Source organism: Leuresthes tenuis, unplaced genomic scaffold (genome assembly GCF_036924035.1).
Source record: "Leuresthes tenuis unplaced genomic scaffold, fLeuTen1.0.hap1 SCAF_1, whole genome shotgun sequence".
NCBI lineage: Eukaryota > Metazoa > Chordata > Actinopteri > Atheriniformes > Atherinopsidae > Leuresthes > Leuresthes tenuis.
The window spans coordinates 7,111,576-7,136,113 of NW_027325355.1; the positions used below are offsets into that span (position 1 = coordinate 7,111,576).

The following is a 24,538-nucleotide window of genomic DNA, read 5'->3' on the forward strand; positions in this document are numbered from 1 at the left end:
TATCTGCAGTTGAAACTGAGAATCTCAGATCACTTCGTGTCTGCCAACAAAGCAGCAGCAGCTGAAGATGACCAACTTCCTCATGTGTCACAGGGTGATCAGACGTTGCAACAAAAGACATGCATGTGGTAGAGAGAAGAGAAAAAGCTTACAGCACCTGGTATTCCCAAGCGGTCTCCCATCCAAGTACTAACCAGGCCCAACCTTGCTTGGCTTCCGAGATCAGACGAGGTCGGGCAAATTCAGGGTGGTGTGGCTGTAAGCAACAATGTCTGTCACAAATGTGCATTATATAGGTACTGGAATCATACGGTTATTCTATGTAACCAGATAATTGCCGAGAAAGAATGATATGTAGTGGGCACATCTTAATCCCTGATGTGATTATTACCTGCAGTTGAAACTGAGACTCTCAGATCACTTCGTGTCTGCCAACAAAGCAGCAGCAGCTGAAGATGACCAACTTCCTCATGTGTCACAGGGTGATCAGACGTTGCAACAAAAGACATGCATGTGGTAGAGAGAAGAGAAAAAGCTTACAGCACCTGGTATTCCCAAGCGGTCTCCCATCCAAGTACTAACCAGGCCCAACCTTGCTTGGCTTCCGAGATCAGACGAGGTCAGGCATGTTCAGGGTGGTGTGGCCGTAAGCATCAATGTCTGTCACAAATGTGCATTATATAGGTACTGGAATCATACAGTTCCTCTATGTAACCAGATAATTGCCAAGAAAGGCTGATATGTAGTGGGCATATCTTCATCCTTGATGTGATTACTACCTGTAGTTGAAACTGAGACTCTCAGATCACTTTTGTCTGCCAACAAAGCAGCAGCAGCTGAAGATGACCAACTTCCTCATGTGTCACAGGGTGATCAGACGTTGCAACAAAAGACATGCAGGTGGTAGAGAGAAGAGAAAAAGCTTACAGCACCTGGTATTCCCAAGCGGTATCCCATCCAACTACTAACCAGGCCCAACCCTGCTTGGCTTCCTAGATCCGATGACGTCGGGCATGTTCAGGGTGGTGTGGCCGTAAGCATCAATGTCTGTCACAAATGTGCATTATATAGGTACTGGAATCATACAGTTCCTCTATGTAACCAGATAATTGCAGAGAAAGGCTAACTTGTAGTGGGCACATCTTCTTCCCTGTCGTGATTATTATCTGCAGTTGAAACTGAGAATCTCAGATCACTTCGTGTCTGCCAACAAAGCAGCAGCAGCTGAAGATGACCAACTTCCTCATGTGTCACAGGGTGATCAGACGTTGCAACAAAAGACATGCAGGTGGTAGAGAGAAGAGAAAAAGCTTACAGCACGTGGTATTCCCAAGCAGTCTCCCATCCAAGTACTAAACAGGCCCAGCCCTGCTTGGCTTCCGAGATCAGACGAGGTCGGGCAAATTCAGGGTGGTGTGGCTGTAAGCAACAATGTCTGTCACAAATGTGCATTATATAGGTACTGGAATCATACGGTTACTCTATGTAACCAGATAATTGCCGAGAAAGGCTGATATGTAGTGGGCACATCTTCTTCCCTGTCGTGATTATTCTCTCCAGCGGACACTGAGACTCTCAGATCACTTCGTGTCTGCCAACAAAGCAGCAGCAGCTGAAGATGACCAACTTCCTCATGTGTCACAGGGTGATCAGACGTTGCAACAAAAGACATGCATGTGGTAGAGAGAAGAGAAAAAGCTTACAGCACCTGGTATTCCCAAGCAGTCTCCCATCCAAGTACTAACCAGGCCCAACCTTGCTTGGCTTCCGAGATCAGACGATGTCAGGTATTTTCAGGGTGGTGTGGCCGTAAGCAACAATGTCTGTCACAAATGTGCATTATATAGGTACTGGAATCATAGAGTTCCTCTATGTAACCAGATAATTGCCAAGAAAGGCTGATATGTAGTGGGCACATCTTCATCCCTGATGTGATTATTACCTGCAGTTGAAACTGAGACTCTCAGATCACTTCGTGTCTGCCAACAAAGCAGCAGCAGCTGAAGATGACCAACTTCCTCATGTGTCACAGGGTGATCAGACGTTGCAACAAAAGACATGCAGGTGGTAGAGAGAAGAGAAAAAGCTTACAGCACCTGGTATTCCCAAGCGGTCTCCCATCCAAGTACTAACCAGGCCCAACCCTGCTTGGCTTCCGAGATCAGACGAAGTCAGGCATGTTCAGGGTGGTGTGGCCGTAAGCAACAATGTCTGTGACAAATGTGCATTATATCGGTACTGGAATCATACAGTTCCTCTATGTAACCAGATGATTGCCGAGAAAGGCTAACTTGTAGTGGGCACATCTTCTTCCCTGTCGTGATTATTACCTGCAGTTGAAACTGAGACTCTCAGATCACTTTTGTCTGCCAACAAAGCAGCAGCAGCTGAAGATGACCAACTTCCTCATGTGTCACAGGGTGATCAGACGTTGCAACAAAAGACATGCAGGTGGTAGAGAGAAGAGAAAAAGCTTACAGCACCTGGTATTCCCAAGCTGTATCCCATCCAACTACTAACCAGGCCCAACCCTGCTTGGCTTCCTAGATCCGATGACGTCGGGCATGTTCAGGGTGGTGTGGCCGTAAGCATCAATGTCTGTCACAAATGTGCATTATATAGGTACTGGAATCATACAGTTCCTCTATGTAACCAGATAATTGCAGAGAAAGGCTAACTTGTAGTGGGCACATCTTCATCCCTGAAGTGATTATTACCTGGAGTTGAAACTGAGACTCTCAGATCACTTCGTGTCTGCCAACAAAGCAGCAGCAGCTGAAGATGACCAACTTCCTCATCTGTCACAGGGTGATCAGACGTTGCAACAAAAGACATGCAGGTGGGAGAGAGAAGAGAAAAAGCTTACAGCACCTGGTATTCCCAAGTAGTCTCCCATCCAAGTACTAACCAGGCCCAACCCTGCTTGGCTTCCGAGATCAGATGAGGTCGGGCATGTTCAGGGTGGTTTGGCCGTAAGCGACAATGTCTGTCACAAATGTGCATTATATAGGTACTGGAATCATAGAGTTCCTCTATGTAACCAGATAATTGCCAAGAAAGGCTGATATGTAGTGGGCATATCTTCATCCTTGATGTGATTACTACCTGTAGTTGAAACTGAGACTCTCAGATCACTTCGTGTCTGCCAACAAAGCAGCAGCAGCTAAAGATGACCAACTTCCTCATGTGTCACAGGGTGATCAGACGTTGCAACAAAAGACATGCAGGTGGTAGAGAGAAGAGAAAAAGCTTACAGCACCTGGTATTCCCAAGCGGTATCCCATCCAACTACTAACCAGGCCCAACCCTGCTTGGCTTCCTAGATCCGATGACGTCGGGCATGTTCAGGGTGGTGTGGCCGTAAGCATCAATGTCTGTCACAAATGTGCATTATATAGGTACTGGAATCATACAGTTCCTCTATGTAACCAGATAATTGCAGAGAAAGGCTAACTTGTAGTGGGCACATCTTCTTCCCTGTCGTGATTATTATCTGCAGTTGAAACTGAGAATCTCAGATCACTTCGTGTCTGCCAACAAAGCAGCAGCAGCTGAAGATGACCAACTTCCTCATGTGTCACAGGGTGATCAGACGTTGCAACAAAAGACATGCAGGTGGTAGAGAGAAGAGAAAAAGCTTACAGCACGTGGTATTCCCAAGCAGTCTCCCATCCAAGTACTAACCAGGCCCAACCCTGCTTGGCTTCCGAGATCAGACGAGGTCGGGCAAATTCAGGGTGGTGTGGCTGTAAGCAACAATGTCTGTCATAAATGTGCATTATATAGGTACTGGAATCATACGGTTACTCTATGTAACCAGATAATTGCCGAGAAAGGCTGATATGTAGTGGGCACATCTTCTTCCCTGTCGTGATTATTCTCTCCAGCGGACACTGAGACTCTCAGATCACTTCGTGTCTGCCAACAAAGCAGCAGCAGCTGAAGATGACCAACTTCCTCATGTGTCACAGGGTGATCAGACGTTGCAACAAAAGACATGCATGTGGTAGAGAGAAGAGAAAAAGCTTACAGCACCTGGTATTCCCAAGCAGTCTCCCATCCAAGTACTAACCAGGCCCAACCTTGCTTGGCTTCCGAGATCAGACGAGGTCAGGTATTTTCAGGGTGGTGTGGCCGTAAGCAACAATAGCTGTGAACAATGTGCATTATATAGGTACTGGAATCATACAGTTCATCTATGTAATCAGATAATTGCCGAGAAAGGCTAACTTGTAGTGGGCACATCTTCTTCCCTGACGTGATTATTATCTGCAGTTGAAACTTAGAATCTCAGATCACTTCGTGTCTGCCAACAAAGCAGCAGCAGCTGAAGATGACCAACTTCCTCATGTGTCACAGGGTGATCAGACGTTGCAACAAAAGACATGCACGTGGTAGAGAGAAGAGAAAAAGCTTACAGCACCTGGTATTCCCAAGCGGTCTCCCATCCAAGTACTAACCAGGCCCAACCCTGCTTGGCTTCCGAGATCAGACGAGGTTGGGCATGTTCAGGGTGGTGTGGCCGTAAGCAACAATATCTGTGAACAATGTGCATTATATAGGTACTGGAATCATACGGTTCCTCTATGTAACCAGATAATTGCAGAGAAAGGCTGATATGTAGTGGGCACATCTTAATCCCTGATGTGAATATTACCTGCAGTTGAAACTGAGACTCTCCGATCACTTCGTGTCTGCCAACAATCCAGCAGAAGCTGAAGATGACCAACTTCCTCATGTGTCACAGGGTGATCAGACGTTGCAACAAAAGACATGCAGGTGCTAGAGAGAAGAGAAAAAGCTTACAGCACCTGGTATTCCCAAGTAGTCTCCCATCCAAGTACTAACCAGGCCCAACCCTGCTTGGCTTCCGAGATCAGACGAGGTCAGGCATGTTCAGGGTGGTTTGGCCGTAAGCGACAATGTCTGTCACAAATGTGCATTATATAGGTACTGGAATCATACAGTTCCTCTATGTAACCAGATAATTGCAGAGAAAGGCTAACTTGTAGTGGGCACATCTTCTTCCCTGTCGTGATTATTATCTGCAGTTGAAACTGAGACTCTCAGATCACTTCGTGTCTGCCAACAAAGCAGCAGCAGCTGAAGATGACCAACTTCCTCATGTGTCACAGGGTGATCAGACGTTGCAACAAAAGACATGCATGTGGTAGAGAGAAGAGAAAAAGCTTACAGCACCTGGTATTCCCAAGCGGTCTCCCATCCAAGTACTAACCAGGCCCAACCTTGCTTGGCTTCCGAGATCAGACGAGGTCGGGCAAATTCAGGGTGGTGTGGCTGTAAGCAACAATGTCTGTCACAAATGTGCATTATATAGGTACTGGAATCATACAGTTCCTCTATGTAACCATATAATTGCTGAGAAAGGCTGATGCGTATTAGGCACATCTTCTTCCCTGTCGTGATTATTCTCTCCAGTGGAAACTGAGACTCTCAGATCACTTCGTGTCTGCCGACAAAGCAGCAGCAGCTGAAGATGACCAACTTCCTCATGTGTCACAGGGTGATCAGACGTTGCAACAAAAGACATGCATGTGGTAGAGAGAAGAGAAAAAGCTTACAGCACCTGGTATTCCCAAGCGGTCTCCCATCCAAGTACTAACCAGGCCCAACCTTGCTTGGCTTCCGAGATCAGACGAGGTCGGGCAAATTCAGGGTGGTGTGGCTGTAAGCAACAATGTCTGTCACAAATGTGCATTATATAGGTACTGGAATCATACGGTTATTCTATGTAACCAGATAATTGCCAAGAAAGGCTGATATGTAGTGGGCATATCTTCATCCTTGATGTGATTACTACCTGTAGTTGAAACTGAGACTCTCAGATCACTTTTGTCTGCCAACAAAGCAGCAGCAGCTGAAGATGACCAACTTCCTCATGTGTCACAGGGTGATCAGACGTTGCAACAAAAGACATGTAGGTGGTAGAGAGAAGAGAAAAAGCTTACAGCACCTGGTATTCCCAAGTAGTCTCCCACCCAAGTACTAACCAGGCCCAACCCTGCTTGGCTTCCGAGATCAGATGAGGTCGGGCATGTTCAGGGTGGTTTGGCCGTAAGCGACAATGTCTGTCACAAATGTGCATTATATAGGTACTGGAATCATAGAGTTCCTCTATGTAACCAGATAATTGCCAAGAAAGGCTGATATGTAGTGGGCATATCTTCATCCTTGATGTGATTACTACCTGTAGTTGAAACTGAGACTCTCAGATCACTTTTGTCTGCCAACAAAGCAGCAGCAGCTGAAGATGACCAACTTCCTCATGTGTCACAGGGTGATCAGACGTTGCAACAAAAGACATGCAGGTGGTAGAGAGAAGAGAAAAAGCTTACAGCACCTGGTATTCCCAAGCGGTATCCCATCCAACTACTAACCAGGCCCAACCCTGCTTGGCTTCCTAGATCCGATGACGTCGGGCATGTTCAGGGTGGTGTGGCCGTAAGCATCAATGTCTGTCACAAATGTGCATTATATAGGTACTGGAATCATACAGTTCCTCTATGTAACCAGATAATTGCAGAGAAAGGCTAACTTGTAGTGGGCACATCTTCTTCCCTGTCGTGATTATTATCTGCAGTTGAAACTGAGAATCTCAGATCACTTCGTGTCTGCCAACAAAGCAGCAGCAGCTGAAGATGACCAACTTCCTCATGTGTCACAGGGTGATCAGACGTTGCAACAAAAGACATGCAGGTGGTAGAGAGAAGAGAAAAAGCTTACAGCACGTGGTATTCCCAAGCAGTCTCCCATCCAAGTACTAAACAGGCCCAGCCCTGCTTGGCTTCCGAGATCAGACGAGGTCGGGCAAATTCAGGGTGGTGTGGCTGTAAGCAACAATGTCTGTCACAAATGTGCATTATATAGGTACTGGAATCATACGGTTACTCTATGTAACCAGATAATTGCCGAGAAAGGCTGATATGTAGTGGGCACATCTTCTTCCCTGTCGTGATTATTACCTGCAGTTGAAACTGAGACTCTCAGATCACTTCGTGTCTGCCAACAAAGCAGCAGCAGCTGAAGATGACCAACTTCCTCATGTGTCACAGGGTCATCAGACGTTGCAACAAAAGACATGCAGGTGCTAGAGAGAAGAGAAAAAGCTTACAGCACCTGGTATTCCCAAGCAGTCTCCCATCCAAGTACTAACCAGGCCCAACCCTGCTTGGCTTCCGACATCAGACGAGGTCGGGTATTTTCAGGGTGGTGTGGCTGTAAGCAACAATGTCTGTGACAAATGTGCATTATATAGGTACTGGAATCATACAGTTTCTCGATGTAACCAGATAATTACAGAGAAATGCTGATGCGTATTGGGCACATCTTCTTCCCTGTCGTTATTATTCTCTCCAGTGGAAACTGAGACTCTCAGATCACTTCCTGTCTGCCAACAAAGCAGCAGCAGCTGAAGATGACCAACTTCCTCATGTGTCACAGGGTGATCAGACGTTGCAACAAAAGACATGCAGGTGCTAGAGAGAAGAGAAAAAGCTTACAGCACCTGGTATTCCCAAATAGTCTCCCATCCAAGTACTAACCAGGCCCAACCCTGCTTGGCTTCCGAGATCAGACGAGGTGGGGTATATTCAGGGTGGTGTGGCCGTAAGTAACAATGTGTGTAACAAATGTGCATTATATAGGTACTGGAATCATATGGTTCCTCTATGTAACCAGATAATTGCCGAGAAAGGCTGATATGTAATGGGCACATCTTCTTCCCTGTCGTGATTATTCTCTCCAGCGGAAACTGAGACTCTCAGATCACTTCGTGTCTGCCAACAAAGCAGCAGCAGCTGAAGATGACCAACGTCCTCATGTGTCAGAGGGTGATCAGACGTTGCAACAAAAGACATGCAGGTGGTAGAGAGAAGAGAAAAAGCTTACAGCACCTGGTATTCCCAAGCAGTCTCCCATCCAAGTACTAACCAGGGCTAAACCTGCTTGGCTTCCGAGATCAGACGAGGTCGGGCATGTTCAGGGTGGTGTGGCCGTAAGCAACAATATCTGTGAACAATGTGCATTATATAGGTACTGGAATCATACGGTTCCTCTATGTAACCAGATAATTGCCGAGAAAGGCTGATATTTAGTGGGCACATCTTCATCCCTGATGTGATTATTATCTGTAGTTGAAACTGAGACTCTCAGATCACTTCGTTTCTGCCAACAAAGCAGCAGCAGCTGAAAATGACCAACTTCCTCATGTGTCACAGGGTGATCAGACGTTGCAACAAAAGACATGCATGTGGTAGAGAGAAGAGAAAAAGCTTACAGCACCTGGTATTCCCAAGCGGTCTCCCATCCAGGTACTAACCAGGCCCAACCCTGCTTGGCTTCCGAGATCAGACGAGGTCAGGCATGTTCAGGGTGGTGTGGCCGTAAGCAACAATGTCTGTCACAAATGTGCATTATATAGGTACTGGAATCATACGGTTACACTATGTAACCAGATAATTGCCGAGAAAGGCTGATGCGTATTGGGCACATCTTCTTCCCTGTCGTGATTATTCTCTCCAGCGGAAACTGAGACTCTCAGATCACTTCGTGTCTGCCAACAAAGCAGCAGCAGCTGAAGATGACCAACTTCCTCATGTGTCACAGGGTGATCAGACGTTGCAACAAAAGACATGCAGGTGGTAGAGAGGAGAGAAAAAGCTTACAGCACCTGGTATTCCCAAGCAGTCTCCCATCCAAGTACTAACCAGGCCCAACCCTGCTTGGCTTCCGAGATCAGACGAGGTCGGGCATGTTCAGGGTGGTGTGGCCGTAAGCAACAATATCTGTGAACAATGTGCATTATATAGGTACTGGAATCATACAGTTCCTCTATGTAACCAGATAATTGCCGAGAAAGGCTGATGCGTATTGGGCACATTTTCTTCCCTGTCGTGATTATTCTCTCCAGCGGAAACTGAGACTCTCAGATCACTTAGTGTCTGCCAACAAAGCAGCAGCAGCTGAAGATGACCAACTTCCTCATGTGTCACAGGGTGATCAGACGTTGCAACAAAAGACATGCAGGTGGTAGAGAGAAGAGAAAAAGCTTACAGCACCTGGTATTCCCAAGCGGTCTCCCATCCAAGTACTAACCAGGCCCAACCCTGCTTGGCTTCCGAGATCAGACGAGGTCGGGCATGTTCAGGGTGGTGTGGGCGTAAGCAACAATGTCTGTGACAAATGTGCATTATATCGGTACTGGAATCATACGGTTCCTCTATGTAACCAGATAATTGCCGAGTAGGCTAACTTGTAGTGGGCACATCTTCTTCCCTGACGTGATTATTATCTGCAGTTGAAACTTAGAATCTCAGATCACTTCGTGTCTGCCAAAAAAGCAGCAGCAGCTGAAGATGACCAACTTCCTCATGTGTCACAGGGTGATCAGACGTTGCAACAAAAGACATGCAGGTGGTAGAGAGAAGAGAAAAAGCTTACAGCACCTGGTATTCCCAAGCGGTCTCCCATCCAAGTACTAACCAGGCCCAAACCTGCTTGGCTTCCGAGATCAGACGAGGTCTGGTATTTTCAGGGTGGTGTGGCCGTAAGCAACAATGTCTTTGACAAATGTGCATTATATAGGTACTGGAATCATACGGTTACTCTATGTAACCAGATAATTGCCGAGAAAGGCTGATATTTAGTGGGCACATCTTCATCCCTGATGTGATTATTATCTGTAGTTGAAACTGAGACTCTCAGATCACTTCGTGTCTGCCAACAAAGCAGCAGCAGCTGAAGATGACCAACTTCCTCATGTGTCACAGGGTGATCAGACGTTGCAACAAAAGACATGCAGGTGGTAGAGAGAAGAGAAAAAGCTTACAGCACCTGGTATTCCAAAGTAGTCTCCCATCCAAGTACTAACCAGGCCCAACCCTGCTTGGCTTCCGAGATCAGACGAGGTCGGGCATATTCAGGGTGGTGTGGCTGTAAGTAACAATGCTTGTGACAAATGTGCATTATATAGGTACTGGAATCATACGGTTACTCTATGTAACCAGATAATTGCCGAGAAAGGCTAACTTGTAGTGGGCACATCTTCTTCCCTGTCGTGATTATTCTCTCCAGCGGAAACTGAGACTCTCAGATCACTTCGTGTCTGCCAACAAAGCAGCAGCAGCTGAAGATGACCAACTTCCTCATGTGTCACAGGGTGATCAGACGTTGCAACAAAAGACATGCAGGTGGTAGAGAGAAGACTAAAAGCTTACAGCACCTGGTATTCCCAAGCTGTCTCCCATCCAAGTACTAACCAGGCCCAACCCTGCTCGGCTTCCGAGATCAGACGAGGTCAGGCATATTCAGGGTGGTGTGGCCGTAAGCATCAATATTGGTGAACAATGTGCATTATATAGGTACTGGAATCATACAGTTCCTCTATGTAACCAGATAATTGCCGAAAAAGGCTAACTTGTAGTGGGCACATCTTCTTCCCTGTCGTGATTATTCTCTCCAGCGGAAACTGAGACTCTCAGATCACTTCGTGTCTGCCAACAAAGCAGCAGCAGCTGAAGATGACCAACTTCCTCATGTGTCACAGGGTAATCAGACGTTGCAATAAAAGACATGCAGGTGGTCGAGAGAAGAGAAAAAGCTTACAGCACCTGGTATTCCCAAGCAGTCTCCCATCCAAGTACTAACCAGGCCCAAACCTGCTTGGCTTCCGAGATCAGAAGAGGTCGGGTATTTTCAGGGTGGTGTGGCCGTAAGCAACAATGTCTTTGACAAATGTGCATTATATAGGTACTGGAATCATACAGTTCCTCTATGTAACCAGATAATTGCCGAGAAAGGCTGATGCGTATTGGACACATCTTCATCCCTGATGTGATTATTATCTGTAGTTGAAACTGAGACTCTCAGATAACTTCGTGTCTGCCAACAAAGCAGCAGCAGCTGAAGATGACCAACTTCCTCATGTGTCACAGGGTGATCAGACGTTGCAACAAAAGACATGCAGGTGGGAGAGAGAAGAGAAAAAGCTTACAGCACCTGGTATTCCCAAGCAGTCTCCCATCCAAGTACTAACCAGGCCCTACCCTGCTTGGCTTCCGAGATCAGACGAGGTCGGGCATGTTCAGGGTGGTTTGGCCATAAGCGACAATGTCTGTGACAAATGTGCATTATATAGGTACTGGAATCATACAGTTCCTCTATGTAACCAGATAATTGCCGAGAAAGGCTAACTTGTATCGGGCACATCTTCTTCCCTGATGTGATTATTACCTGCAGTTGAAACTGAGACTCTCAGATCACTTCGTGTCTGCCAACAAAGCAGCAGCAGCTGAAGATGAACAACATCCTCATGTGTCACAGGGTGATCAGACGTTGCAACAAAAGACATGCAGGTGGGAGAGAGAAGAGAATAAGCTTACAGCACCTGGTATTCCAAAGTAGTCTCCCATCCAAGTACTAACCAGGCCAAACCCTGTTTGGCTTCCAAGATCAGACGAGGTCGGGCATATTCAGGGTGGTGGGGCCGTAAGCAACAATGTCTGTCACAAATGTGCATTATATCGGTACTGGAATCATAAGGTTCCTCTATGTAACCAGATAATTGCCGAGAAAGGCTGATGCGTAGTGGGCACATCTTCTTCCGTGTCGTGATTATTCTCTCCATCTGAAACTGAGACTCTCAGATCACTTCGTATCTGCCAACAAAGCAGCAGCAGCTGAAGATGACCAACGTCCTCATGTGTCACAGGGTGATCAGACGTTGCAACAAAAGACATGCAGGTGGTAGAGAGAAGAGAAAAAGCTTACAGCACCTGGTATTCCCAAGCAGTCTCCCATCCAGGTACTAAACAGGCCCAACCCTGCTTGGCTTCCTGGATCAGACGAGGTTGGGTATATTCAGGGTGGTGTGGCCGTAAGCAACAATGTCTGTGAACAATGTGCATTATATAGGTACTGGAATCATACAGTTCCTCTATGTAACCAGATAATTGCCGAGAAAGAATGATATGTAGTGGGCACATCTTCTTCCCTGTCGTGATTATTCTCTCCAGCGGAAACTGAGACTCTCAGATCACGTCGTGTCTGCCAACAAAGCAGCAGCAGCTGAAGATCACCAACTTCCTCATGTGTCACAGGGTGATAAGACTTTGCAACAAAAGACATGCAGGTGGTAGAGAGAAGAGAAAAAGCTTACAGCACCTGGTATTCCCAAGCGGTCTCCCATCCAAGTACTAACCAGGCCCAACCCTGCTTGGCTTCCGAGATCAGACGAGGTCGGGCATATTCAGGGTGGTGTGGCTGTAAGAAACAATATTGGTGAACAATGTGCATTATATAGGTACTGGAATCATACAGTTCCTCTATGTAACCAGATAATTGCCGAGAAAGAATGATATGTAGTGGGCACATCTTCTTCCCTGTCGTGATTATTCTCTCCAGCGGAAACTGAGACTCTCAGATCACTTCGTGTCTGCCAACAAAGCAGCAGCAGCTGAAGATGACCAACTTCCTCATGTGTCACAGGGTGATAAGACTTTGCAACAAAAGACATGCAGGTGGTAGAGAGAAGAGAAAAAGCTTACAGCACCTGGTATTCCCAAGCGGTCTTCCATCCAAGTACTAACCAGGCCCAACCCTGCTTGGCTTCCGAGATCAGACGAGGTCGGGTATTTTCAGGGTGGTGTGTCCGTAAGCAACAATGCCTGTGACAAATGTGCATTATGTAGGTACTGGAATCATACAGTTCCTCGATGTAACCAGATAATTGCCGAGAAAGGCTAACTTGTAGTGGGCACATCTTCATCCCTGATGTGATTATTATCTGTAGTTGAAACTGAGACTCTCAGATCACTTCGTGTCTGCCAACAAAGCAGCAGCAGCTGAAGATGACCAACTTCCTCATGTGTCACAGGGTGATCAGACGTTGCAACAAAAGACATGCAGGTGGTAGAGAGAAGACTAAAAGCTTACAGCACCTGGTATTCCCAAGCTGTCTCCCATCCAAGTACTAACCAGGCCCAACCCTGCTTGGCTTCGGAGATCAGACGAGGTCAGGCATATTCAGGGTGGTGTGGCTGTAAGCAACAATGTCTGTCACAAATGTGCATTATATAGGTACTGGAATCATACAGTTCCTCTATGTAACCAGATAATTGCCGAGAAAGGCTAACTTGTATCGGGCACATCTTCTTCCCTGATGTGATTATTATCTGCAGTTGAAACTGAGACTCTCAGATCACTTCGTGTCTGCCAACAAAGCAGCAGCAGCTGAAGATGACCAACTTCCTCATGTGTCACAGGGTGATCAGATGTTGCAACAAAAGACATGCAGGTGGGAGAGAGAAGAGAAAAAGCTTACAGCACCTGGTATTCCCAAGCGGTCTCCCATCCAAGTACTAACCAGGCCCAACCTCGCTTGGCTTCCGAGATCAGACGAGGTCGGGCATATTCAGGGTGGTTTGGCCGTAAGCAACAATGTCTGTCACAAATGTGCATTATATAGGTACTGGAATCATACAGTTCCTCTATGTAACCAGATAATTGCCGAGAAAGGCTGATATGTAGTGGGCACATCTTCTTCCCTGTCGTGATTATTCTCTCCAGCGGAAACTGAGACTCTCAGATCACTTCGTGTCTGCCAACAAAGCAGCAGCAGCTGAAGATGACCAACTTCCTCATGTGTCACAGGGTGATCAGACGTTGCAACAAAAGACATGGAGGTGGTAGAGAGAAGACTAAAAGCTTACAGCACCTGGTATTCCCAAGCAGTCTCCCATCCAAGTACTAACCAGGCCCAACCCTGCTTGGCTTCCGAGATCAGACGAGGTCGGGTATTTTCAGGGTGGTGTGGCCGTAGACGACAATTTCTGTGACAAATGTGCAATATATAGGTACTGGAATCATACAATTCTTCTGTGTAACCAGATAATTGCAGAGAAAGGCTGATGCGTAGTGGGCACATCTTCTTCCCTGTCGTGATTATTCTCTCCAGCTGAAACTGAGACTCTCAGATCACTTCGTGTCTGCCAACAAAGCAGCAGCAGCTGAAGATGACCAACGTCCTCATGTGTCACAGGGTGATCAGACGTTGCAACAAAAGACATGCAGGTGGTAGAGAGAAGAGAAAAAGCTTACAGCACCTGGTATTCCCATGTAGTCTCCCATCCAAGTACTAACCAGGCCCAATCCTGCTTGGCTTTCGAGATCAGACGAGTTCGGGCATGTTCAGGGTGGTGTGGCCGTAGACGACAATTTCTGTGACAAATGTGCATTATGTAGGTACTGGAATCATACAGTTCCTCGATGTAACCAGATAATTGCCGAGAAAGGCTAACTTGTATCGGGCACATCTTCTTCCCTGATGTGATTATTACCTGCAGTTGAAACTGAGACTCTCAGATCACTTCGTGTCTGCCAACAAAGCAGAAGCAGCTGAAGATGACCAACTTCCTCATGTGTCACAGGGTGATCAGACGTTGCAACAAAAGATATGCAGGTGGGAGAGAGAAGAGAATAAGCTTACAGCACCTGGTATTCCCATGTAGTCTCCCATCCAAGTACTAACCAGGCCCAACCCTGCTTGGCTTTCGAGATCAGACAAGTTCGGGCATGTTCAGGGTGGTGTGGCCGTAGACGACAATTTCTGTGACAAATGTGCAATATATAGGTACTGGAATCATACAATTCTTCTGTGTAACCAGATAATTGCAGAGAAAGGCTGATGCGTAGTGGGCACATCTTCTTCCCTGTCGTGATTATTCTCTCCAGCTGAAACTGAGACTCTCAGATCACTTCGTGTCTGCCAACAAAGCAGCAGCAGCTGAAGATGACCAACGTCCTCATGTGTCACAGGGTGATCAGACGTTGCAACAAAAGACATGCAGGTGGTAGAGAGAAGAGAAAAAGCTTACAGCACCTGGTATTCCCAAGCGGTCTCCCATCCAAGTACTAATCAGGCCCAACCCTGCTTGGCTTCCGAGATCAGACGAGGTCGGGCATATTCAGGGTGGTGTGGCCGTAAGCAACAATGTCTGTCACAAATGTGCATTATATAGGTACTGGAATCATACAGTTCCTCTATGTAACCAGATAATTTTCGAGAAAGGCTGATATGTAGTGGGGACATCTTCTTCCCTCTCGTGATTATTCTCTCCAGCGGAAACTGAGACTCTCAGATCACTTCGTGTCTGCCAACAAAGCAGCAGCAGCTGAAGATGACCAACGTCCTCATGTGTCACAGGGTGATCAGACGTTGCAACAAAAGACATGCAGGTGGTAGAGAGAAGAGAAAAAGCTTACAGCACCTGGTATTCCCAAGCGGTCTCCCATCCAAGTACTAATCAGGCCCAACCCTGCTTGGCTTCCGAGATCAGACGAGGTCGGGCATATTCAGGGTGGTGTGGCCGTAAGCAACAATGTCTGTCACAAATGTGCATTATATAGGTACTGGAATCATACAGTTCCTCTATGTAACCAGATAATTTTCGAGAAAGGCTGATATGTAGTGGGGACATCTTCTTCCCTCTCGTGATTATTCTCTCCAGCGGAAACTGAGACTCTCAGATCACTTCGTGTCTGCCAACAAAGCAGCAGCAGCTGAAGATGACCAACGTCCTCATGTGTCACAGGGTGATCAGACGTTGCAACAAAAGACATGCAGGTGGGAGAGAGAAGAGTAAAAGCTTACAGCACCTGGTATTCCCAAGCAGTCTCCCATCCAAGTACTAACCAGGCCCAACCCTGCTTGGCTTCCGAGATCAGACGAGGTCGGGTATTTTCAGGGTGGTGTGGCCGTAAGCAACAATATCTGTGACAAATTTGCATTATATAGGTACTGGAATCATACAGTTCCTTGATGTAACCAGATAATTGCAGAGAAAGGCTAACTTGTAGTGGGCACATCTTCATCCCTGATGTGATTATTACCTGCAGTTGAAACTGAGACTCTCAGATCACTTCGTGTCTGCCAACAAAGCAGCAGCAGCTGAAGATGACCAACTTCCTCATGTGTCACAGGGTGATCAGACGTTGCAACAAAAGACATGCAGGTGGTAGAGAGAAGAGAAAAAGCTTACAGCACCTGGTATTCCCAAGCGGTCTTCCATCCAAGTACTAACCAGGCCCAACCCTGCTTGGCTTCCGAGATCAGACGAGGTCGGGTATTTTCAGGGTGGTGTGGCCGTAAGCAACAACGCCTGTGACAAATGTGCATTATGTAGGTACTGGAATCATACAGTTCCTCGATGTAACCAGATAATTGCCGAGAAAGGCTAACTTGTATCGGGCACATCTTCTTCCCTGATGTGATTATTACCTGCAGTTGAAACTGACACTCTCAGATCACTTCGTGTCTGCCAACAAAGCAGCAGCAGCTGAAGATGAACAACGTCCTCATGTGTCACATGGTGATCAGACGTTGCAACAAAAGACATGCAGGTGGGAGAGAGAAGAGAATAAGCTTACAGCACCTGGTATTCCCATGTAGTCTCCCATCCAAGTACTAACCAGGCCCAACCCTGCTTGGCTTCCAAGATCAGACGAGGTCGGGGATATTCAGGGTGGTGTGGCCTTAAGCAACAATGTCTGTGAACAATGTGCATTATATCGGTACTGGAATCATACAGTTCCTCTATGTAACCAGATAATTTTCGAGAAAGAATGATATGTAGTGGGCACATCTTCTTCCCTCTCGTGATTATTCTCTCCAGCGGAAACTGAGACTCTCAGATCACTTCGTGTCTGCCAACAAAGCAGCAGCAGCTGAAGATGACCAACGTCCTCATGTGTCACAGGGTGATCAGACGTTGCAACAAAAGACATGCAGGTGGGAGAGAGAAGAGAATAAGCTGACAGCACCTGGTATTCCCATGTAGTCTCCCATCCAAGTACTAACCAGGCCCAACCCTGCTTGGCTTCCTAGATCAGACGAGGTCGGGCATTTTCAGGGTGGTGTGGCCGTAAGCAACAATGTCTGTGAACAATGTGCATTATATCGGTACTGGAATCATACAGTTCCTTGATGTAACCAGATAATTGCCGAGAAAGGCTAACTTGTAGTGGGCACATCTTCATCCCTGATGTGATTATTACCTGCAGTTGAAACTGAGACTCTCAGATCACTTCGTGTCTGCCAACAAAGCAGCAGCAGCTGAAGATGACCAACTTCCTCATGTGTCACAGGGTGATCAGACGTTGCAACAAAAGACATGCAGGTGGGAGAGAGAAGAGATAAAGCTTACTGCACCTGGTATTCCCAAGCGGTCTCCCATCCAAGTACTAACCAGGCCCAACCCTGCTTGGCTTCCGAGATCAGACAAGGTTGGGCATATTCAGGGTGGTGGGGCCGTAAGCAACAATGTCTGTCACAAATGTGCATTATATCGGTACTGGAATCATACAGTTCCTCTATGTAACCAGATAATTGCCATGAAAGGCTAACTTGTAGTGGGCACATCTTCTTCCCTGTCGTGATTATTACCTGCAGTTGAAACTGAGACTCTCAGATCACTTCGTGTCTGCCAACAAAGCAGCAGCAGCTGAAGATGACCAACTTCCTCATGTGTCACAGGGTGATCAGACGTTGCAACAAAAGACATGCAGGTGGTAGAGAGAAGAGAAAAAGCTTACAGCACCTGGTATTCCCAAGCAGTCTCCCATCCAAGTACTAACCAGGCCCAACCCTGCTTGGCTTCCGAGATCAGACGAGGTCGGGTATTTTCAGGGTGGTGTGTCCATAAGCAACAATGCCTGTGACAAATGTGCATTATGTAGGTACTGGAATCATACAGTTCCTCGATGTAACCAGATAATTGCCGAGAAAGGCTAACTTGTAGTGGGCACATCTTCATCCCTGATGTGATTATTATCTGCAATTGAAACTGAGACTCTCAGATCACTTCGTGTCTGCCAACAAAGCAGCAGCAGCTGAAGATGAACAACGTCCTCATGTGTCACATGGTGATCAGACGTTGCAACAAAAGACATGCAGGTGGGAGAGAGAAGAGAATAAGCTTACAGCACCTGGTATTCCCATGTAGTCTCCCATCCAAGTACTAACCAGGCCCAACCCTGCTTGGCTTCCGAGATCAGACAAGTTCGGGCATGTTCAGGGTGGTGTGGCCGTAGACGACAATTTCTGTGACAAATGTGCAATATATAGGTACTGGAATCATACAATTCTTCTGTGTAACCAGATAATTGCCGAGAAAGGCTGATGATTATTGGGCACATCTTCTTCCCTGTCGTGATTATTCTCTCCAGCGGAAACTGAGACTCTCAGATCACTTCGTGTCTGCCAACAAAGCAGCAGCAGCTGAAGATGACCAACGTCTTCATGTGTCACAGGGTGATCAGACGTTGCAACAAAAGACATGCAGGTGGTAGAGAGAAGAGAAAAAGCTTACAGCACCTGGTATTCCCAAGCAGTCTCCCATCCAAGTACTAACCAGGCCCAACCCTGCTTGGCTTCCGAGATCAGACGAGGTCGGGTATTTTCAGGGTGGCGTGTCCGTAAGCAACAATGCCTGTGACAAATGTGCATTATGTAGGTACTGGAATCATACAGTTCCTCTATGTAACCAGATAATTGCCGAGAAAGGCTGATGATTATTGGGCACATCTTCTTCCCTGATGTGATTATTATCTGTAGTTGAAACTGAGACTCTCAGATCACTTCGTGTCTGCCAACAAAGCAGCAGCAGCTGAAGATGACCAACTTCCTCATGTGTCACAGGGTGATCAGACGTTGCAACAAAAGACATGCATGTGGTAGAGAGAAGAGAAAAAGCTTACAGCACCTGGTATTCCCATGTAGTCTCCCATCCAAGTACTAACCAGGCCCAACCCTGCTTGGCTTCCAAGATCAGACGAGGTCGGGCATATTAAGGGTGGTGTGGCCGTAAGCAACAATGTCTGTCACAAATGTGCATTATATAGGTACTGGAATCATACAGTTCCTCTATGTAACCAGATAATTGCCGAGAAAGGCTGATGATTATTGGGCACATCTTCTTCCCTGATGTGATTATTCTCTCCGTCTGAAACTGAGACTCTCAGATCACTTCGTGTCTGCCAACAAAGCAGCAGCAGCTGAAGATGACCAACTTCCTCATGTGTCACAGGGTGATCAGACGTTGCAACAAAAGACATGCAGGTGGGAGAGAGAAGAGAAAAAGCTTACTGCACCTGGTATTCCCAAGCGGTCTCCCATCCAAGTACTAACCAGGCCCAACCCTGCTTGGCTTCCAAGATCAGACGAGGTCGGGGATATTCAGGGTGGTGTGGCCTTAAGCAACAATGTCTGTGAACAATGTGCATTATATCGGTACTGGAATCATACAGTTCCTCTATGTAACCAGATAATTTTCGAGAAAGAATGATATGTAGTGGGCACATCTTCTTCCCTCTCGTGATTATTCTCTCCAGCGGAAACTGAGACTCTCAGATCACTTCGTGTCTGCCAACAAAGCAGCAGCAGCTGAAGATGACCAACTTCCTCATGTGTCACAGGGTGATCAGACGTTGCAACAAAAGACATGCAGGTGGGAGAGAGAAGAGAAAAAGCTTACTGCACCTGGTATTCCCAAGCGGTCTCCCATCCAAGTACTAACCAGGCCCAACCCTGCTTGGCTTCCAAGATCAGACGAGGTCGGGGATATTCAGGGTGGTGTGGCCTTAAGCAACAATGTCTGTGAACAATGTGCATTATATCGGTACTGGAATCATACAGTTCCTCTATGTAACCAGATAATTTTCGAGAAAGAATGATATGTAGTGGGCACATCTTCTTCCCTCTCGTGATTATTCTCTCCAGCGGAAACTGAGACTCTCAGATCACTTCGTGTCTGCCAACAAAGCAGCAGCAGCTGAAGATGACCAACGTCCTCATGTGTCACAGGGTGATCAGACGTTGCAACAAAAGACATGCAGGTGGTAGAGAGAAGACTAAAAGCTTACAGCACCTGGTATTCCCAAGCTGTCTCCGATCCAAGTACTAACCAGGCCCAACCCTGCTTGGCTTCCTAGATCAGACGAGGTCGGGCATGTTCAGGGTGGTGTGGCCGTAAGCAACAATGTCTGTGAACAATGTGCATTATATCGGTACTGGAATCATACAGTTCCTTGATGTAACCAGATAATTGCCGAGAAAGGCTAACTTGTAGTGGGCACATCTTCATCCCTGATGTGATTATTACCTGCAGTTGAAACTGAGACTCTCAGATCACTTCGTGTCTGCCAACAAAGCAGCAGCAGCTATAGATGACCAACTTCCTCATGTGTCACAGGGTGATCAGACGTTGCAACAAAAGACATGCAGGTGGGAGAGAGAAGAGATAAAGCTTACTGCACCTGGTATTCCCAAGCGGTCTCCCATCCAAGTACTAACCAGGCCCAACCCTGCTTGGCTTCCGAGATCAGACAAGGTCGGGCATATTCAGGGTGGTGGGGCCGTAAGCAACAATGTCTGTCACAAATGTGCATTATATCGGTACTGGAATCATACAGTTCCTCTATGTAACCAGATAATTGCCATGAAAGGCTAACTTGTAGTGGGCACATCTTCATCCCTGATGTGATTATTACCTGCAGTTGAAACTGAGACTCTCAGATCACTTCGTGTCTGCCAACAAAGCAGCAGCAGCTGAAGATGACCAACTTCCTCATGTGTCACAGGGTGATCAGACGTTGCAACAAAAGACATGCAGGTGGTAGAGAGAAGAGAAAAAGCTTACAGCACCTGGTATTCCCAAGCAGTCTCCCATCCAAGTACTAACCAGGCCCAACCCTGCTTGGCTTCCGAGATCAGACGAGGTCGGGTATTTTCAGGGTGGTGTGTCCGTAAGCAACAATGCCTGTGACAAATGTGCATTATGTAGGTACTGGAATCATACAGTTCCTCGATGTAACCAGATAATTGCCGAGAAAGGCTAACTTGTAGTGGGCACATCTTCTTCCCTGTCGTGATTATTACCTGCAGTTGAAACTGAGACTCTCAGATCACTTCGTGTCTGCCAACAAAGCAGCAGCAGCTGAAGATGACCAACTTCCTCATGTGTCACAGGGTGATCAGACGTTGCAACAAAAGACATGCAAGTGGTAGAGAGAAGAGAAAAAGCTTACAGCACCTGGTATTCCCAAGCAGTCTCCCATCCAAGTTCTAAAAATGCCCAACCCTGCTTGGCTTCCGAGATCAGACGAGGTCGGGCATATTCAGGGTGGTGTGGCCGTAAGCAACAATATTGGTGAACAATGTGCATTATATAGGTACTGGAATCATACGGTTACTCTATGTAACCAGATAATTGCCGAGAAAGGCTGATATGTAGTGGGCACATCTTCATCCCTGATGTGATTATTACCTGCAGTTGAAACTGAGACTCTCAGATCACTTCGTTTCTGCCAACAAAGCAGCAGCAGCCGAAGATGACCAACTTCCTCATGTGTCACAGGGTGATCAGACGTTGCAACAAAAGACATGCAGGTGGTAGAGAGAAGACTAAAAGCTTACAGCACCTGGTATTCCCAAGCTGTCGCCCATCCAAGTACTAACCAGGCCCAACCCTGCTTGGCTTCCGAGATCAGACGAGGTCGGGCATATTCAGGGTGGTGGGGCCGTAAGCAACAATGTCTGTGAACAATGTGCATTATATCGGTACTGGAATCATACAGTTCCTCTATGTAACCAGATAATTGCCGAGAAAGGCTAACTTGTAGTGGGCACATCTTCTTCCCTGATGTGATTATTATCTGCAGTTGAAACTGAGACTCTCAGATCACTTCGTGTCTGCCAACAAAGCAGCAGCAGCTGAAGATGACCAACTTCCTCATGTGTCACAGGGTGATCAGACGTTGCAACAAAAGACATGCAGGTGGTAGAGAGAAGAGAAAAAGCTTACAGCACCTGGTATTCCCAAGTAGTCTCCCATCCAAATACTAACCAGGCCCCCTGCTTAGCTTTCGAGATCAGGCGTGTTCAGGGTGGTGTGGCCGTAAGAAAAAGTCACCGTAACAAATATCTATTATATAGCTGCTTGAACCATATGTTTCTTTTAGTTTTTCACCTAATTGGCTTGAGAGGCTGATGCTGATCCTGCACATGTTCTTCTCTCTCGTGTTGGTTCTCTGCAGCTGAAAGTGAGACTCTCAGATAACTTAGTGTCTGTCGACCTCTTCTGTTCCCTGTGTGTAGTTTTGTGTTCAGCGTCACACAGAGAGACTGAGGCTGCTTAGTTAGATGAAATCAACACAAATTGCTCATTTTTAAACAGTTACATTATATTTTAGAAGTCAGAACACAGTGATAGATGTTGTTTCAGCATCTATAAAAAGCTGATTTGTGACTGATTCTCTCGCTTACGGCCATACCACCCTGAACACGCCTGATCTCGTCAGATCTAGGAAGCTATGCAGGGTCGGGCCTGGTTAGTACTTGGATGGTAGAAAAAGTGCATGTGCCGCCACTTTAAAATGTCAAACAGGCAACTTTATATCTAACAGCAAACGCGAGAGCTGCTCTGCAGAATAAATACTTTTACTGGTGGAAGTGTTAGTAAATGTTGCTGATGACACTTTGATTCTTTTACCTGAGTGAGGTTTTAGGTGCAGAGGCCCAAAAAATACTGAGGTAATGAGTCAGAACTTCTAGTCGGGTTCGGGGCTCCCCTGGAAATTTATTTAATTCCATTATTTAAATCTGGCCATTTTCAGAGTCTTAAAGGAACAAAAACAACATCATAATGACTTTTAGGTTTATTTGTTTAGTTTGTTATCAGAGAACATCAGCCTCATCCTAAATGATTTGCAAATGAGTTACAATGTAAAACTGGAGAATGAATTTCATCAAGTCATGGATTAGGAATAAAAAGGAATGAACTGTCCCGGGACAGAGGGATAATATATACAAATTAAACTTTGATTCATGTTTCCTTGCTATCTGAGTAGGACGCTGGGCTGCAATACAAATATCTCCACATTAAAATGCATTTTTTCTCACAGTCATCTACCACTTAAACTGCTCTCCACCTACATGTTTAGCTATATGTGCTCCTCTTTCAGTGACTGGTGTGACTGACTGACTCACTAACGGTAACAACATCAAAGTCCGACTTGTGTGGTAGTTACCATAGCGACAGTGCATGTTGTCGATGACGCGCAGCACGTCTGCCCAAACTGAGCCACTGTTTTATTAAACAGCGCTACTCTTGGCTCTTCAAATATAAAATCACCACAATTTCAGCAACAAAATAAAAATTAAAAATACCGAGGACACGACCTCGGTGTCCTCTATGGTAGTTACTGCCTTGCTCCTATGATTAGATGGAGAGGACAGCTGATTTTCCTTTGCCTGCCTTTTGTGTTGAAGGACTGAGTCACACAGTTTTATCAACCACATATTTTATTTTTTGGACGTTTTTGAAAGAGTATCCATACCAAGGAGTAAAATTGTACAATCCTCTTTTTCCTAAATCAGTACCAACTTGTGCGCACCGCATGGAGTTGGCGCTCAGATCCCGGCCGGCAGAAATTGCTGCTCCTTGATTGGATGATTGGTTGGCCCATGGGTGGGCACCGGGTTAATTGTGCAGGCTTTTGAGTAGTTCTCCTTGTTGCTGATTGTTACCATGTGATTGTTTTTCCTGTTTCCTTCTCCTTTGGCTTCTGTGTCCAAATTCCAAATGGAGAGCATGGAAAAATATATGCATTGCCAATGAATATGCAAGAAGAAATCAAATAGATTCAATTAGTGACACCCAGAGGTGAGAAGGCAAATAGCACAGAAACTCTCAGCTGAATGTTCCACTTTTTCAACATTAACCAATTTAAGCCCTCTCTTTGGAATTGGTCAATCACACACTCTGGTGTGACTGGATAACTGACTAACCTTGTCCACTCATCTTCTTTCCAGAACATAAACATGACAGCGCACACCTGAAGGTTCCACCGAGATTTGAACTCGGATCACTGGTCTCAAAGTCCAGAGTGCTGACCTTTACACCATGGAACCCCTTCCACAGGCAAACTATGCTCTTAGTCATGCAAATGCTTGACAACATAAAGGTTAAATTTTTCAGCGGTGCTCTTACAGCTTGTATTCTTAATATGGGCACGACAGTTAAGCAACACATTCTGTATCTTCGCTGGTCAAAGGTTAGAATCCGCCTGTCACGCGGAGGAATGGGGTTCGATTCCCTGACAGGGAGGGTGCCATTTTCGCTGAGCAGCTGGTGGTTCACCAAAGTCCGTTTCACACCTCAGCATTGGAGAATCTCTTGAAAACGTCCAAAAAATGACTTTACGACAGAGATTATCTGCTGGAAATGCATTCTCACAGAGCTCCAGAGTGGTGCCTGGGGACAGCTCATAGGACGCAGGGCGGGATCCGCTTTTGTACGATGCAGAACATTTGCTGTTTTCTTTCCAGCATGTCAAGAATAGCAGACGAGGCTCCCTCCTATCCATAATTATGAATATGTTGATGTTGCCATCAGTAACGTGCAGTCTACACACAAGAATGAAATAAACAGAGTTGGAGCAAGCAAAGACCTTCCGCGTGTGAGGC

At 46.4% G+C, this 24,538-nt stretch overlaps 30 non-coding genes and 26 pseudogenes across 30 annotated transcripts; all 56 read right to left on the reverse strand.

Moving 5' to 3' along the window:
- Positions 1-145: 145 nt before the first annotated feature.
- On the reverse strand, positions 146-264 carry LOC140297356 (5S ribosomal RNA). Its single transcript, XR_011913098.1, has one exon. It is a non-coding gene; the product is annotated as a 5S ribosomal RNA (ribosomal RNA).
- Positions 265-533: 269 nt separating this feature from the next.
- On the reverse strand, positions 534-652 carry LOC140297644 (5S ribosomal RNA). Its single transcript, XR_011913361.1, has one exon. It is a non-coding gene; the product is annotated as a 5S ribosomal RNA (ribosomal RNA).
- A 268-nt stretch (positions 653-920) lies between these two features.
- LOC140290830 (5S ribosomal RNA) lies at positions 921-1,039 on the reverse strand (annotated as a pseudogene).
- A 269-nt stretch (positions 1,040-1,308) lies between these two features.
- On the reverse strand, positions 1,309-1,427 carry LOC140314364 (5S ribosomal RNA; annotated as a pseudogene).
- A 269-nt stretch (positions 1,428-1,696) lies between these two features.
- On the reverse strand, positions 1,697-1,815 carry LOC140305444 (5S ribosomal RNA; annotated as a pseudogene).
- Positions 1,816-2,084: 269 nt separating this feature from the next.
- Positions 2,085-2,203, reverse strand: LOC140296292 (5S ribosomal RNA). The gene has a single exon (XR_011912950.1). It is a non-coding gene; the product is annotated as a 5S ribosomal RNA (ribosomal RNA).
- A 268-nt stretch (positions 2,204-2,471) lies between these two features.
- LOC140295968 (5S ribosomal RNA) lies at positions 2,472-2,590 on the reverse strand (annotated as a pseudogene).
- Positions 2,591-2,859: 269 nt separating this feature from the next.
- LOC140300825 (5S ribosomal RNA) lies at positions 2,860-2,978 on the reverse strand. The gene has a single exon (XR_011914870.1). It is a non-coding gene; the product is annotated as a 5S ribosomal RNA (ribosomal RNA).
- A 269-nt stretch (positions 2,979-3,247) lies between these two features.
- Positions 3,248-3,366, reverse strand: LOC140290831 (5S ribosomal RNA; annotated as a pseudogene).
- A 269-nt stretch (positions 3,367-3,635) lies between these two features.
- On the reverse strand, positions 3,636-3,754 carry LOC140300241 (5S ribosomal RNA; annotated as a pseudogene).
- Positions 3,755-4,023: 269 nt separating this feature from the next.
- On the reverse strand, positions 4,024-4,142 carry LOC140297703 (5S ribosomal RNA). Its single transcript, XR_011913415.1, has one exon. It is a non-coding gene; the product is annotated as a 5S ribosomal RNA (ribosomal RNA).
- Positions 4,143-4,411: 269 nt separating this feature from the next.
- LOC140295655 (5S ribosomal RNA) lies at positions 4,412-4,530 on the reverse strand. The gene has a single exon (XR_011912890.1). It is a non-coding gene; the product is annotated as a 5S ribosomal RNA (ribosomal RNA).
- A 269-nt stretch (positions 4,531-4,799) lies between these two features.
- LOC140296351 (5S ribosomal RNA) lies at positions 4,800-4,918 on the reverse strand. The gene has a single exon (XR_011912955.1). It is a non-coding gene; the product is annotated as a 5S ribosomal RNA (ribosomal RNA).
- A 269-nt stretch (positions 4,919-5,187) lies between these two features.
- Positions 5,188-5,306, reverse strand: LOC140297357 (5S ribosomal RNA). The gene has a single exon (XR_011913099.1). It is a non-coding gene; the product is annotated as a 5S ribosomal RNA (ribosomal RNA).
- A 269-nt stretch (positions 5,307-5,575) lies between these two features.
- LOC140297358 (5S ribosomal RNA) lies at positions 5,576-5,694 on the reverse strand. The gene has a single exon (XR_011913100.1). It is a non-coding gene; the product is annotated as a 5S ribosomal RNA (ribosomal RNA).
- A 268-nt stretch (positions 5,695-5,962) lies between these two features.
- On the reverse strand, positions 5,963-6,081 carry LOC140302196 (5S ribosomal RNA). The gene has a single exon (XR_011914954.1). It is a non-coding gene; the product is annotated as a 5S ribosomal RNA (ribosomal RNA).
- A 268-nt stretch (positions 6,082-6,349) lies between these two features.
- LOC140290832 (5S ribosomal RNA) lies at positions 6,350-6,468 on the reverse strand (annotated as a pseudogene).
- A 269-nt stretch (positions 6,469-6,737) lies between these two features.
- On the reverse strand, positions 6,738-6,856 carry LOC140314371 (5S ribosomal RNA; annotated as a pseudogene).
- Positions 6,857-7,125: 269 nt separating this feature from the next.
- LOC140297469 (5S ribosomal RNA) lies at positions 7,126-7,244 on the reverse strand. Its single transcript, XR_011913202.1, has one exon. It is a non-coding gene; the product is annotated as a 5S ribosomal RNA (ribosomal RNA).
- Positions 7,245-7,513: 269 nt separating this feature from the next.
- Positions 7,514-7,632, reverse strand: LOC140301889 (5S ribosomal RNA; annotated as a pseudogene).
- Positions 7,633-7,901: 269 nt separating this feature from the next.
- LOC140281792 (5S ribosomal RNA) lies at positions 7,902-8,020 on the reverse strand (annotated as a pseudogene).
- Positions 8,021-8,289: 269 nt separating this feature from the next.
- On the reverse strand, positions 8,290-8,408 carry LOC140277014 (5S ribosomal RNA). Its single transcript, XR_011909064.1, has one exon. It is a non-coding gene; the product is annotated as a 5S ribosomal RNA (ribosomal RNA).
- A 269-nt stretch (positions 8,409-8,677) lies between these two features.
- LOC140270059 (5S ribosomal RNA) lies at positions 8,678-8,796 on the reverse strand. Its single transcript, XR_011907683.1, has one exon. It is a non-coding gene; the product is annotated as a 5S ribosomal RNA (ribosomal RNA).
- Positions 8,797-9,065: 269 nt separating this feature from the next.
- Positions 9,066-9,184, reverse strand: LOC140294518 (5S ribosomal RNA). Its single transcript, XR_011912791.1, has one exon. It is a non-coding gene; the product is annotated as a 5S ribosomal RNA (ribosomal RNA).
- A 268-nt stretch (positions 9,185-9,452) lies between these two features.
- LOC140297576 (5S ribosomal RNA) lies at positions 9,453-9,571 on the reverse strand. Its single transcript, XR_011913299.1, has one exon. It is a non-coding gene; the product is annotated as a 5S ribosomal RNA (ribosomal RNA).
- A 269-nt stretch (positions 9,572-9,840) lies between these two features.
- LOC140298916 (5S ribosomal RNA) lies at positions 9,841-9,959 on the reverse strand. Its single transcript, XR_011914512.1, has one exon. It is a non-coding gene; the product is annotated as a 5S ribosomal RNA (ribosomal RNA).
- Positions 9,960-10,228: 269 nt separating this feature from the next.
- Positions 10,229-10,347, reverse strand: LOC140313182 (5S ribosomal RNA; annotated as a pseudogene).
- Positions 10,348-10,616: 269 nt separating this feature from the next.
- LOC140297784 (5S ribosomal RNA) lies at positions 10,617-10,735 on the reverse strand. Its single transcript, XR_011913488.1, has one exon. It is a non-coding gene; the product is annotated as a 5S ribosomal RNA (ribosomal RNA).
- Positions 10,736-11,004: 269 nt separating this feature from the next.
- Positions 11,005-11,123, reverse strand: LOC140294553 (5S ribosomal RNA). The gene has a single exon (XR_011912794.1). It is a non-coding gene; the product is annotated as a 5S ribosomal RNA (ribosomal RNA).
- A 269-nt stretch (positions 11,124-11,392) lies between these two features.
- On the reverse strand, positions 11,393-11,511 carry LOC140290756 (5S ribosomal RNA; annotated as a pseudogene).
- Positions 11,512-11,780: 269 nt separating this feature from the next.
- On the reverse strand, positions 11,781-11,899 carry LOC140277681 (5S ribosomal RNA; annotated as a pseudogene).
- A 269-nt stretch (positions 11,900-12,168) lies between these two features.
- LOC140306101 (5S ribosomal RNA) lies at positions 12,169-12,287 on the reverse strand. The gene has a single exon (XR_011915465.1). It is a non-coding gene; the product is annotated as a 5S ribosomal RNA (ribosomal RNA).
- Positions 12,288-12,556: 269 nt separating this feature from the next.
- On the reverse strand, positions 12,557-12,675 carry LOC140292213 (5S ribosomal RNA). Its single transcript, XR_011912526.1, has one exon. It is a non-coding gene; the product is annotated as a 5S ribosomal RNA (ribosomal RNA).
- Positions 12,676-12,944: 269 nt separating this feature from the next.
- On the reverse strand, positions 12,945-13,063 carry LOC140300886 (5S ribosomal RNA; annotated as a pseudogene).
- Positions 13,064-13,332: 269 nt separating this feature from the next.
- LOC140293360 (5S ribosomal RNA) lies at positions 13,333-13,451 on the reverse strand. Its single transcript, XR_011912664.1, has one exon. It is a non-coding gene; the product is annotated as a 5S ribosomal RNA (ribosomal RNA).
- Positions 13,452-13,720: 269 nt separating this feature from the next.
- On the reverse strand, positions 13,721-13,839 carry LOC140294839 (5S ribosomal RNA). Its single transcript, XR_011912813.1, has one exon. It is a non-coding gene; the product is annotated as a 5S ribosomal RNA (ribosomal RNA).
- Positions 13,840-14,108: 269 nt separating this feature from the next.
- On the reverse strand, positions 14,109-14,227 carry LOC140314060 (5S ribosomal RNA; annotated as a pseudogene).
- A 269-nt stretch (positions 14,228-14,496) lies between these two features.
- LOC140313805 (5S ribosomal RNA) lies at positions 14,497-14,615 on the reverse strand (annotated as a pseudogene).
- Positions 14,616-14,884: 269 nt separating this feature from the next.
- On the reverse strand, positions 14,885-15,003 carry LOC140299585 (5S ribosomal RNA). The gene has a single exon (XR_011914747.1). It is a non-coding gene; the product is annotated as a 5S ribosomal RNA (ribosomal RNA).
- A 269-nt stretch (positions 15,004-15,272) lies between these two features.
- On the reverse strand, positions 15,273-15,391 carry LOC140299598 (5S ribosomal RNA). The gene has a single exon (XR_011914748.1). It is a non-coding gene; the product is annotated as a 5S ribosomal RNA (ribosomal RNA).
- Positions 15,392-15,660: 269 nt separating this feature from the next.
- LOC140298848 (5S ribosomal RNA) lies at positions 15,661-15,779 on the reverse strand. The gene has a single exon (XR_011914450.1). It is a non-coding gene; the product is annotated as a 5S ribosomal RNA (ribosomal RNA).
- A 269-nt stretch (positions 15,780-16,048) lies between these two features.
- LOC140298491 (5S ribosomal RNA) lies at positions 16,049-16,167 on the reverse strand. The gene has a single exon (XR_011914132.1). It is a non-coding gene; the product is annotated as a 5S ribosomal RNA (ribosomal RNA).
- A 269-nt stretch (positions 16,168-16,436) lies between these two features.
- Positions 16,437-16,555, reverse strand: LOC140304670 (5S ribosomal RNA; annotated as a pseudogene).
- Positions 16,556-16,824: 269 nt separating this feature from the next.
- LOC140300765 (5S ribosomal RNA) lies at positions 16,825-16,943 on the reverse strand (annotated as a pseudogene).
- A 269-nt stretch (positions 16,944-17,212) lies between these two features.
- LOC140280490 (5S ribosomal RNA) lies at positions 17,213-17,331 on the reverse strand (annotated as a pseudogene).
- A 269-nt stretch (positions 17,332-17,600) lies between these two features.
- Positions 17,601-17,719, reverse strand: LOC140297634 (5S ribosomal RNA). Its single transcript, XR_011913352.1, has one exon. It is a non-coding gene; the product is annotated as a 5S ribosomal RNA (ribosomal RNA).
- A 269-nt stretch (positions 17,720-17,988) lies between these two features.
- Positions 17,989-18,107, reverse strand: LOC140300390 (5S ribosomal RNA; annotated as a pseudogene).
- A 269-nt stretch (positions 18,108-18,376) lies between these two features.
- LOC140298108 (5S ribosomal RNA) lies at positions 18,377-18,495 on the reverse strand. The gene has a single exon (XR_011913785.1). It is a non-coding gene; the product is annotated as a 5S ribosomal RNA (ribosomal RNA).
- A 269-nt stretch (positions 18,496-18,764) lies between these two features.
- Positions 18,765-18,883, reverse strand: LOC140298466 (5S ribosomal RNA). The gene has a single exon (XR_011914111.1). It is a non-coding gene; the product is annotated as a 5S ribosomal RNA (ribosomal RNA).
- A 269-nt stretch (positions 18,884-19,152) lies between these two features.
- Positions 19,153-19,271, reverse strand: LOC140314409 (5S ribosomal RNA; annotated as a pseudogene).
- A 269-nt stretch (positions 19,272-19,540) lies between these two features.
- On the reverse strand, positions 19,541-19,659 carry LOC140314416 (5S ribosomal RNA; annotated as a pseudogene).
- Positions 19,660-19,928: 269 nt separating this feature from the next.
- LOC140309841 (5S ribosomal RNA) lies at positions 19,929-20,047 on the reverse strand (annotated as a pseudogene).
- Positions 20,048-20,316: 269 nt separating this feature from the next.
- Positions 20,317-20,435, reverse strand: LOC140300888 (5S ribosomal RNA; annotated as a pseudogene).
- A 269-nt stretch (positions 20,436-20,704) lies between these two features.
- Positions 20,705-20,823, reverse strand: LOC140292703 (5S ribosomal RNA). Its single transcript, XR_011912593.1, has one exon. It is a non-coding gene; the product is annotated as a 5S ribosomal RNA (ribosomal RNA).
- Positions 20,824-21,092: 269 nt separating this feature from the next.
- Positions 21,093-21,211, reverse strand: LOC140293337 (5S ribosomal RNA; annotated as a pseudogene).
- A 269-nt stretch (positions 21,212-21,480) lies between these two features.
- LOC140299959 (5S ribosomal RNA) lies at positions 21,481-21,599 on the reverse strand (annotated as a pseudogene).
- Between the last annotated feature and the right edge of the window lie 2,939 nt (positions 21,600-24,538).